The following is a 10,866-nucleotide window of genomic DNA, read 5'->3' as shown; positions in this document are numbered from 1 at the left end:
TTGCCAAATTTTTAAAGTCCTTTGGAATTCTCGGTAGCTAGACCAGTTAGCCGTTCGTTCATATAAATCCAGTCTATTTTATTCTTAAACTGGGAAAAGTTGATAGCAGGAGATTTCCAAGCTTTGGCAATAGATTGTCTAGCAGCCAAAAATATGTGGTTTAGTAGTTTCAGTTTAATCTTTGGGGTCTCCTTAGGAGGTACCCCAAGCAAAGCTACCTGGGGGGGCCTTTGGCAAGTTCAAGTGTAAAACCGAGAAGATAAGGTTATAGACCCTAACCCAAAACCTGACAACTTTCGGGCAGGTCCACCAGATGTGGGCCATATTTCCCGGGGATGAACAGCCTCGGAAGCATTGGTTGCTAGAGCTATGATGGATTCTAGCTAACCTAGCAGGGGTCAAGTACCATCGGAAAAGCACCTTGTATCCAGCTTCCTTTGTAATAGTATTAAGGGAACTATGATTCAAATTGTCCCAGGCTTTCAGCCAATCGTCTTCTGATATGGTAATACCCAGTTCCTTTTGCCATGCTTTGATATATGACAGGTCAAGCAGGTTAACTGGGGACACCATATTTCGGTATAACAGTGAAATAGTACGCGGGGTTATGGTATTGTTGGTGCACCAACGTTCAAAATATGTCTGGTTAGCTGAGTCAGGAACTCTCAGGGTACAGGCTTCCTTTACCAATGTAATAGTTGGGTTGCTCTAAAAAGTTCAATATCAGGGAGGTTGTAATTTTCCTTCAGGCTGGAAAGTGTTAGGGGACCCCTAACTGTAAGCAGATTTCCCAACCTCGTAAATTTGTTGGAAAACCACCAGGCAAAGGAGTGAGCTTGGAGGCCTGGAGAGAATGTTGGGTTGCCTGCAATTGGGGCCGCTGGATAGTGTGGTGAGGTTAGGTTCAGATACACATTTCTATATATCATTCCCCACTCATATTTTAGCTGCAACCCTGATATATATCAGTGATATATATCGCAATATATTTTGCAATATCAATGCCACACTGAACTCCGAGTAATTGATTATGTTCTTGCTCAAGGTTTGGGGGAACCAGGCTGACAAGACATAGCATTGAATTAGATTATGATACTGCTACCTGACCCTTGCTGTATAATTCACCATAATACACCATTTCGGAGTGCTGCTGGAGTGTTCTTTGTATAGTATGCCCTACTATACAAAGAACACTCCAGCAGCACTCCGAAATGGTGTATTATGGTGATTGCAGCTTTGCACCCGATGCTTCAAAAAGTGGAACTAAGTGTAAGGGGCCGATTCACTAACTTCGAGTGAAGGATTCGAAGTAAAAAAACTTCGAATTTCGAAGTGTTTTTTGGGCTACTTCGACCATCGAATGGGCTACTTCGACCTTCGACTATGACTTCGAATCGAAGGATTCGAACTAAAAATCGTTCGACTATTCGACCATTCGATAATCGAAGTACTGTCTCTTTAAAAAAACTTCGACCCCCTAGTTCGCCATCTAAAAGCTACCGAAATCTAGGGGGGGTGGTGGAAGCACTCTTAAGGCTAATACATTTTGGGGTTTACCTTGACGTGGTATGGTGGCTTTTCAACTTTATGATCATAACTTTGTAACTAAAAACCCCTGTTTTGTAAACATATGCATTTGCATTTATATTGAATTACTTATGAGACAGGGGCCCAGGGAAGTGCATTGTAAGTAGCACTTCCCTTATACTTAAATATATTTTGTATTAGCCTTAAGAGTGCTTCCACCACCCCCCCTAGATTTTTTTAAAAGCTACCGAACTCAATGTTAGCCTAAGGGGGAGGTCTCCATAGGCTTTCCTAAGTTTTTTTGATCGAAGGATATTCCTTCGATCGTTGGATTAAAATCCTTTGAATCGAACGATTCGAAGGATTTAATCGTTCGATCGAAGGAATAATCCTTCGATCGTTCGATCGTACTATCTGCGCTAAATCCTTCGACTTCGATATTCGAAGTCGAAGGATTTTAATTCCCAGTCGAATATCAAGGGTTAATTAACCCTCGATATTCGACCCTTAGTGAATCGGCCCCCAAGTGTAGCACTGTCAATACTTTTATTAAATGGATACGTACTGAGACTAGAATAAACTTGTTCTTTAACAAAGGGTTTCTAAAGGGCAAGGTGGTTATGCACTACTACCAAGATAAATGATAAGGAGTAATGCACTGGCGGCTTTATCAGTAATATTAAGAATTATTTCATTAGTTATTATCATATTACAATTTGGGATAAAAAACAAGCCTTCTACCCATTGAGAGTGAACTGTTTTCTAAAAACAAAACCTGAATCGATTTAGGGTTCCTTTGGATCAATTTAAGAGAATCTTTTTAAGATCCACTCTTCTATAGAGCTACGCAATAAATAAACAATAATATGTATGGGAACTGAGAATCTCACCTCTGGAGCAATATACCCCGGTGTTCCACAGTATCCACGGCATGTCGTAGGGCTTACTAGGTTTTCACATGGCCTTCTTCATCCGTCAAAATCTTTCTGGCTTGAGGTCACTGTAAGATACATGTGAAATACAGTTTATTGCACGTTGCCAGGAGGAGCAATAAAAGGACTCTAGGAAAAGTCAAGGATCAGGATTTGTGGACAAATAAAAAGGGAGCATGCAGGGATACAATATGATAAAATAACATTGTAAAAAGGAGTAAATAAGTGAAATGATACAGCAAAGGACACATTTTATACACTTGTCCTTGCCATAGCGCAGGCATCCATCTACACCCTCAGTGATGTTGGGCTCTATACCCCCATCCCATGGGCTTTTGCTATATTAGATCTAACTTTTTTTCTTATAGCTGAGCATTAGGGATTGGGAAATTAAATATCTTGCTTGGGCCAAGGGATTAGGAAAGTAAACATCTTACTTGGGCCATACTCAAAAAAGGTTTCTGTGTAATTAAGCAAGATTCATTTTTGACAAGTAGAAATTTTACAGAGGATTGAAACTTTTCTTACTGATGAACGATCCCTTTGGTGTGAAGAAACTCCAAACCCACAACTAGCTCTGCAGAATAAAACCTTTAAAAAAAAAACATATAGAAATTGTGTGGTTGAAATGTATATTATAAACAGAGCACCTGCAGATTACCATAGAGCATATTTATCAAATAGCTCCAAATAGGTTTGGCCCATATATAACTGAATGTGCATGGGACATTGCTTAATTGTCCCCAGTTTAAAAGTAAATGGCTCCAACTCAACAGCATCATTGTTACTTATGCTCTATTAAGTTATCTGACACTAACATATACTCCTAGGTGATAAGTTGTAGCTATTAATCCAATAATGCTAGTAATAGTTACAATACTTAACCAGATTTAAATAACAGCTACGTATATACTCCTAGGTGATAAGTTGTAGCTATTAATCCAATAATGCTAGTAATAGTTACAATACTTAACCAGATTTAAATAACAGCTACGTATATAATCATAGAGAACACAGGCAAAGTTTCTATTGGGCCATGTTACTCCATACAGGCTACATAAAGAAATATATCATCTGAACTGTACAGACCTGCCACTGATAAAGTAAAAAACGGATGTATGTTGATGTATTTGTTCTAATCTCATTAAATGCAGAACCTCAATACAGTTATGTTTTGTGCTGCCCTTTAAGATGCATTACTTCTTTTTTTCTTACAAAAGATAAAAGCCCTTATAAAACCAATATGTTTAAAGGATCAAACCCTCAATATAATACCAGGGTCTATTTAGAAAGCTCCAATTATAGCAGGGCCTATCTTGAGATATATCTGGCCAGTCCTACACTCATATTGCATCTGATTCATTAAGAATTCTATTGCTTTATTATACTTTTTACACAGGGACTGTTTTACCTGCAACTTACATTACTTTGAAAGCAGCAAGTAAGTTGCAGGTAAAACTTTGTCCCTTTGTAAAATGTATAATGAAGCAATAGAATTCTTAATGAATCAGATGAAAATTGAGCGTAGGACTGGCCAGATATGGGATGACTTTGACGTAGTTGGCCAGCTTAAATATATTGCAATAACTTAGGGGCACATTTACTTAGCTCTAGTGAAGGAATAGAATAAAAAATACTTCGAACTTCGAAGTATTTTTTTGGCTACTTCGACCATCGAATTGGCTACTTCGACTATGACTTCGACTTCGAATCAAACGATTCGAACTTAAAATCGTTCGACTATTTGACCATTCGATAGTCGAAGTACTGTCTCTTTAAAAAAAACTTCGACCACCTACTTTGCCACCTAAAACCTACCGAGCATCAATGTTAGCCTATGGGGAAGGTCCCCATAAATGATTTTTCCTTCGATCGTACGAACAAAGGAAATGCGGTAAATCCTTTGATTTCAATATTCGAAGTCGAAGGATTTTACTTCGACGGTCGAATATTGAGGGTTAATTAACCCTTGATATTCGACCCTAAGTAAATGTGCCCCTTAAATAGCTTAAATATATAAATCTAATATATATAGCTTAAATATATTTATATAATATATTAATATTAATTAATCAGATGCAATTTGAGTGTAGGACTATAGGACTGTAGGACTTTGACGTAGTTGGCCAGCTTAAATATATTCAAAAATACGCTTTTTTTACTTCAATTTATTATAATAACCAAAACACACAAATTACCAAATTATAGTATTTTAATTACTAAATTGTTAAGGCTGAAGATTTTATCTAACTCAAAATTTTATGATGAGTTGAAAACTTGTAAAAAATTTACAAATTATACACAGAATTATATTTGTGTCAAATATAACTATAATGTTATGGATACTACTTTGTGCTATTTTTTCTAAAATGAAAAATACACTGCCTATATTGCACACGGCAACTATATAAAAGTATAATAAAAATCTGTCAATGGTTATTGTGGTATGACCCTAGTATTATGTAGGACTTGGCATGTAGTAATCTAACCTGGGAGGCACAAGAACAATATAGGATGTTGTTATAGCAAAAGGAACATTTCTATGGATTTAGGCTTTACCTTATATTCAAACATACAGGGCAGCTTGCTTTTGGTGGTCATGCAGGCATCGCAATTCCTGCTGTTTTTCTTCAGGTCCCTCTTCTTTCTTAACCATTTTGCCCCTTTAAGGGAGGCTCTATCAGTGGAGTATAAATGGATGAGTAGATCTCTCCCAATGGCCCAAGTATAAGCATTTCTTTCATTATAGATGTGCCTAAGAGATTGTTACTGCTGCCAGCAAACATGACTTGCAGAAGAAAAGGGCAGAGATGTCTAGCAGTGCAAACCATAGAGATGCAGGAAGAGTATTGTTGCTGAGCAATAGTCAGCTAGCACCACACTCCCAGCATGTCACTGGTATAAAATCTTCCTGCAGGAATTGATAGCAAGTTCCCATCTGATCAGATTACAAGGCTATGAGGCTGCTGCAGCAAACTGTACATAACTGTTAATATATCCCTAATATTCAATAAAACTCCTGCAATAACAAAGCAACAGCCAAACGAGCTGGCAGCTAAAGGGATCCTAAATCACTGTCATCATTAGGACTGTCAATCTTACAGGATAAAATATTGGCCTTAATGTCTCCATCATCATTTTATCCTATTGTGACAGGCTGGGTTATTAGAAACCCCTTATGTCATGTAACATTCTGATCGCCATTATGTGAAACACAGCATGTCTATAGTCTGATGGTCATATATGATATGGGAAATACCAACCTCATATCCCATGTCTGACAGCCCAACTAACTTGTGTCATGAAATTATCCTGGCCACTCCCCACTCATGCATAGATATTGAGAAAGAAACAAGAGGTTTGCAATCCCCCATGTTATAGTGTAAACATTTTGGGGTCCCAGGTGGGAGTTTATGCCCAGTTTTACCTTGTCTCAGGGGACACAAAGGTAACTCCTAATTGTAATGTATAGGATTTTGAAGTTTTTTAAGCATAATATGGTATGGAGGGTTTGGAATTAGGGGTCACCTTGAGTTACAGGGGCCCTGTAATCCGTTGTTAAATGTATCAACAGACAAGTATATAAAGAGTTTTTTCTGAAAAATGGCTATTCATTTAAAGAACTGTGCAACTATATAACTGGTGCCAGTTGACTTAAAGGTTGTCGTTGAGTTTTTATTCCATTTGCTGTTTGTAACGTTTATAACTGTATGCCCTTTTGTAATTCATTTTTGTTCTTCTGCACTAACTATATGTCGTATCTGTATATTATTTAAAACAAAAAGTGTCCTTGGTGCTTTAAATAAACTATAGCCTGTGCAAAAGTGGGTGTATCTGTACCTTAATTCTCTGTGTGTTGAAAGGAAAAGTATGTCTATTTAAATGCTAATTAACTATTTGACTGCTGGCAGAATCAAAGTGTTTAAATGTAAATTGACCGTTTTACTGCTGGAGTGCATTGGTAGAGTGGCAACTCATACTTTGACTTCTGTGAAGTGTGGCTGATGTGTGGCAGTTTGAGACTAAGTGAGTGTCATTGGGTGTGATTGTGCTAGTTTCTGTGCATGAGGTGATGGAGAGACTGAATGCTGGAGTGTCTAACTCCATATAGCAAGAACAACCGAGGTGAAAAACAAAGGTACCACTGGTATCATCAAGTGTAATTGCCAATAATTGCCTCCAGCCTCAATTTGCTCAGTTAAACTCCCAGCCCAATCATCAAAGCCCCTAAGGCTAATTCATACTAAGCCATGCCTCTTGCATTAGAAATTTTCCTTGATCTTTCCTAATTCCCCATTCATTACTAGTGATTCATGGATTTATAATGTACTAACCCATGCTTATCTGTATACACCTGTACCAGCATTGCAATGGTCTGGGTAGCAGTGGTTGGTAGGGCTATTCAATTGCAGCTGGCTCATTTACCTTAAGCAGCAGCAGTGTCAGACTGGAACACCAGGGGCCCACCTAAAACCTTAGACCAGGGGCCCACCCTCAGTACTAATATTCTTCATCTCCTCAATCAACCTCTATTCTCCTAGTCTCTTTTCTTTACATACTATAATACTGTAATCAATTATTCCATCTATTTAGCCTCTTTGTTCTCATAGAATAGGGGATGACCATGAAATAGGCCAAATGTTTCGCAGCATATGGGCCTGCTGACATCTGGGCCCACCTGGAGTTTTCCTGGTATCAAGGTGGGCCAGTGCGAGACTGGGCAGCAGTATGGCCCACATACTGTATACATTAACCTGTATGCAGCCCCTGCAGCAAGAAAATGCAGGGCTCATTTACAATGCACCACACAATGACCTGCAGCTCACTTCACTGACTAGTCAGCACTGTATAAGTGAAGGGTAGGGAAGGCATGTAGGTGTCCCTCCCTCCAGTCCTCTACCTTGCATGTCATTCAGAGGAGCAAGGTAGAGAGTGGCATAAGGCACATCTTGTTTTGGGGACTGTCCTTACCACTTGTCCTGAATCAGGTGTTAAGGACAGGGTTAAACTGTATTTTCTGATGCTGCTTTCTGACAAAAGCAAATGTGAAACTTTGGGCCTAAAAAATGTACCTTACCCTGTTTTTCCCACACTCACTAACCATGATAAGTACTGCAAAACTCAGACATGGCAATAAGTATAAGAATAATCCCTTTGCAAGACAAATACATTTGTGCTACACTGCAAAACAAGTGTTTGCTCTCTCACCACACTTTTATACATATGCCACTAAACTCCCATACCAGTGAATAGACAGCTGTGAAATCTCTATACATTTACAATATCTACTGTAGTTTCACCTTATGAGAAATATCCTAATTTCCAGATGTAGAGGAGTTGCCATGCTAGTTGCTCTGGTACGTAAATCTGAAATCATGCTTGAGGAATGTAATGAAACATTGGTGATATTGCCTTAAACACGATTAATTAACTTGATTGGATTTAGTATTGCATTAGTCAACAAGCTAAAGAAGTAAGCACATTTGTTTTCACAATACATTATGATTAGTAGATAATATTAAATCACATCAAAAGTGCAACAGTTTCATTTCACTCACACCTCTTTTTGTAAATGTTTTATTAAACACAAAATGCATGAAATAATTACAAAAATATGTATTTCTTACCATTTACAGCACAGAAGTGTTGAATAGCGATTTATATAATACTGAAAGGTCAGTAAATCTGAGTTATACAAGTGTATTAATGAGGATGAGTACAGTACAATGTGGAACTATACATGCAAGTCACATTGTATTAGGGATATTCTCATGTTCTATAGAGGAGATTCCAGGAGCTTCCTAAACTTTATGACTTAGTATGTCAGCCATTGTCTTATCTTGTTTGCCACAGTTCATATTCCATTAATGGCTCTTTACTCATGTATAGGACTTTGGCACATGATTTTAAATGTCTCACGTAGGGGCAGATTTATCAAGGGTCCAAGTGAATTCGAGGGAATTTTCGAAGTAAAAAAATATGAAATTCAAAGTAATTTTTTGGATACTTAGACCATCGAATAGGATACTATGACTTCTAATTTACTTCGATTCAAAGTAAAAATCGTTTGAATATTCGATAATCAAAGTACTGTCCCTTTAAAAAAATTTGACTTCAATACTTCGCCAAATTAAACCTGCCAAAGTGATATGTTAGCCTATGGGGACCTTCTACAACCATTTTCTAAGTCTTCACACTTCAAAGTAAAATCGTTCGTTCGCACGATAAAATCGTTCGACTGGCGGTTTTTACTTCGATCGTTTGATGGCCAAATTCAGTGAAAAGTACTACGACTTTGATATTCGAAGACTGGCACCAGTAACACATCAGTTGATTCCCAAAAAAAATACTGTCCCTGTATTTTTTTTTCTTTACCATTAACCCATTTAAGGTAGGATAAGCATCATGTCAACAATGTTAGCATTGTCTATGTATTGTAGTCCCAACCTAAAAGATTTAATGTCCTTGAACACCCATAAACACATACACATTGTAATAGAAAAAGTAACACAGATGCTATACTGTGTATATATATATATATATATATATATATACAGTCCAAAGCTGGTGCACCAGTCACTCAAAGGTAATGCCTGGGTGCTGGTTAAACGAAGTAATCTGTAAAGCACAAAAAAACCGCACACACAGGTCTTTGTAGTGAAAAAACAAAGATAGTTTGCTTTGTTGCGACGTTTCGGCTCCTAAACTCGAGCCGTCATCATGACGGCTCGAGTTTAGGAGCCGAAACGTCGCAACAAAGCAAACTATCTTTGTTTTTTCACTACAAAGACCTGTGTGTGCGGTTTTTTTGTGCTATATATATATATATATATATATATATATATATATATATATATATATGTGTGTGTGTGCGTAATACTTTGAAGACAAATAACAAACCACTGAATGTACCATATATTGAATTGTACCCTCAAAAGGCATAACATGTCTAATTGATCACCAGGTGCTCAGTAATGTCAATATACAATAAAAAAAAGTTTCCCAGCAATTCTGGGTACTGTGCAAACTCCTCAGCGGAACTCCTCAGCGACATATAATAGCCTTATATTTTACAATGGGGAGAACATTTCTCACTAATATAATATATATATATCTGTATATATTACAAAATTATAATAAATGATACAAACAGAAAGAAGGGTTTTTATTTATAACCCTTGTGCCATTTACTGTAGAATCTACGGCACCAGCATTATCTTTCTAATGTTGTTTCAATAGTTATGGGCTTTGCTTTTATCTCTAACTAAGTTGTCAAGTAATTACTGGAAACAGGCAGAGCTGCATGATTAAAGGACTGCAAAAGGGAGTAAATCAAACATTATGAAGGACATTTGGGAAGCAAGCCGATTTTAATAGAAATGTGTTGCCCATATAAGGGTATGACAACACAACTTATTATTCCAAAGATGCTATTCAGGTTTCACAGATACCAAAACATTAAAACCACAGCTACTCTCATACAAGGCATCTCATATGCCTCTACATTATATAGCTCAGTCAAGGATTAGCAAACTACATTCCAACACTGTTTAAGAAAATGGGGCTGGCCATAAATGAGCTGCCATAGTACTGAAATTACAGGTAATGACAACTTAATAACTGAAATTAGACAGTAGAAGTCAAGCACCTGTTTTGCGATTATATACATCCCCAGTTATATCAGTAAAAGTTGAGGGAAAAACATATTGTGTTTATATCATTGTTTGTTAACATCAGAGACCCTCAATATTTTCTCAGGGTATTTCTGGATTCCATATTAATTGTATATATAAATACAGGTGTGGGATCTGGAAACCCAATATCCAGGAAGCTCTAGAAAGCATTTTAAGCAAATAATTAAATCATTCCATTTTACTCTGTAATGATAAAACAGTACCTTCTACTCGATCCTAACTAGGCTGCATGCATCCACTGTGGTGGCAATTTAATGTTTAAATGATTTTTCATTTACTCAAGGTATCTGTTATAAATAACAGAACCTCTTATCCAGAAAACCCCCAAGCATTCCAGATTATGGATCCCACACCTATATAACAAATTACCTTTAGATTGTCAACTGAATCCCCTTAAACTTTACTTTCTTTCTTATCACTTTCTTTTTTTATTGTTCTATTCTCTGAGTTACTCTTATGATCGGAAAAAGTTCTGGAAATTGCAGGACTTGGTTCCCTTGATTGTGAAGATCTCCGTCTATCATCTGTTTGCTGGATTTCTTGCTGCCGATGCAGCTTCCTATTGGTGGAGGATTCAGAGTCACTGGGGTAGTCTCTGGGAGGTATTGTTTCAAATTGTGTCTTATGTTGGGTTTGCTGTTTCCTATTTGCCTGCTGTTTTTTAGCACCAGCTGGTGAGAATTTAGATAAAGATGCACTTTCTCCGGACTGGG

Source organism: Xenopus laevis, chromosome 1L (genome assembly GCF_017654675.1).
Source record: "Xenopus laevis strain J_2021 chromosome 1L, Xenopus_laevis_v10.1, whole genome shotgun sequence".
Lineage (NCBI taxonomy): Eukaryota > Metazoa > Chordata > Amphibia > Anura > Pipidae > Xenopus > Xenopus laevis.
Note: the sequence above shows the minus strand (reverse complement) of the source record.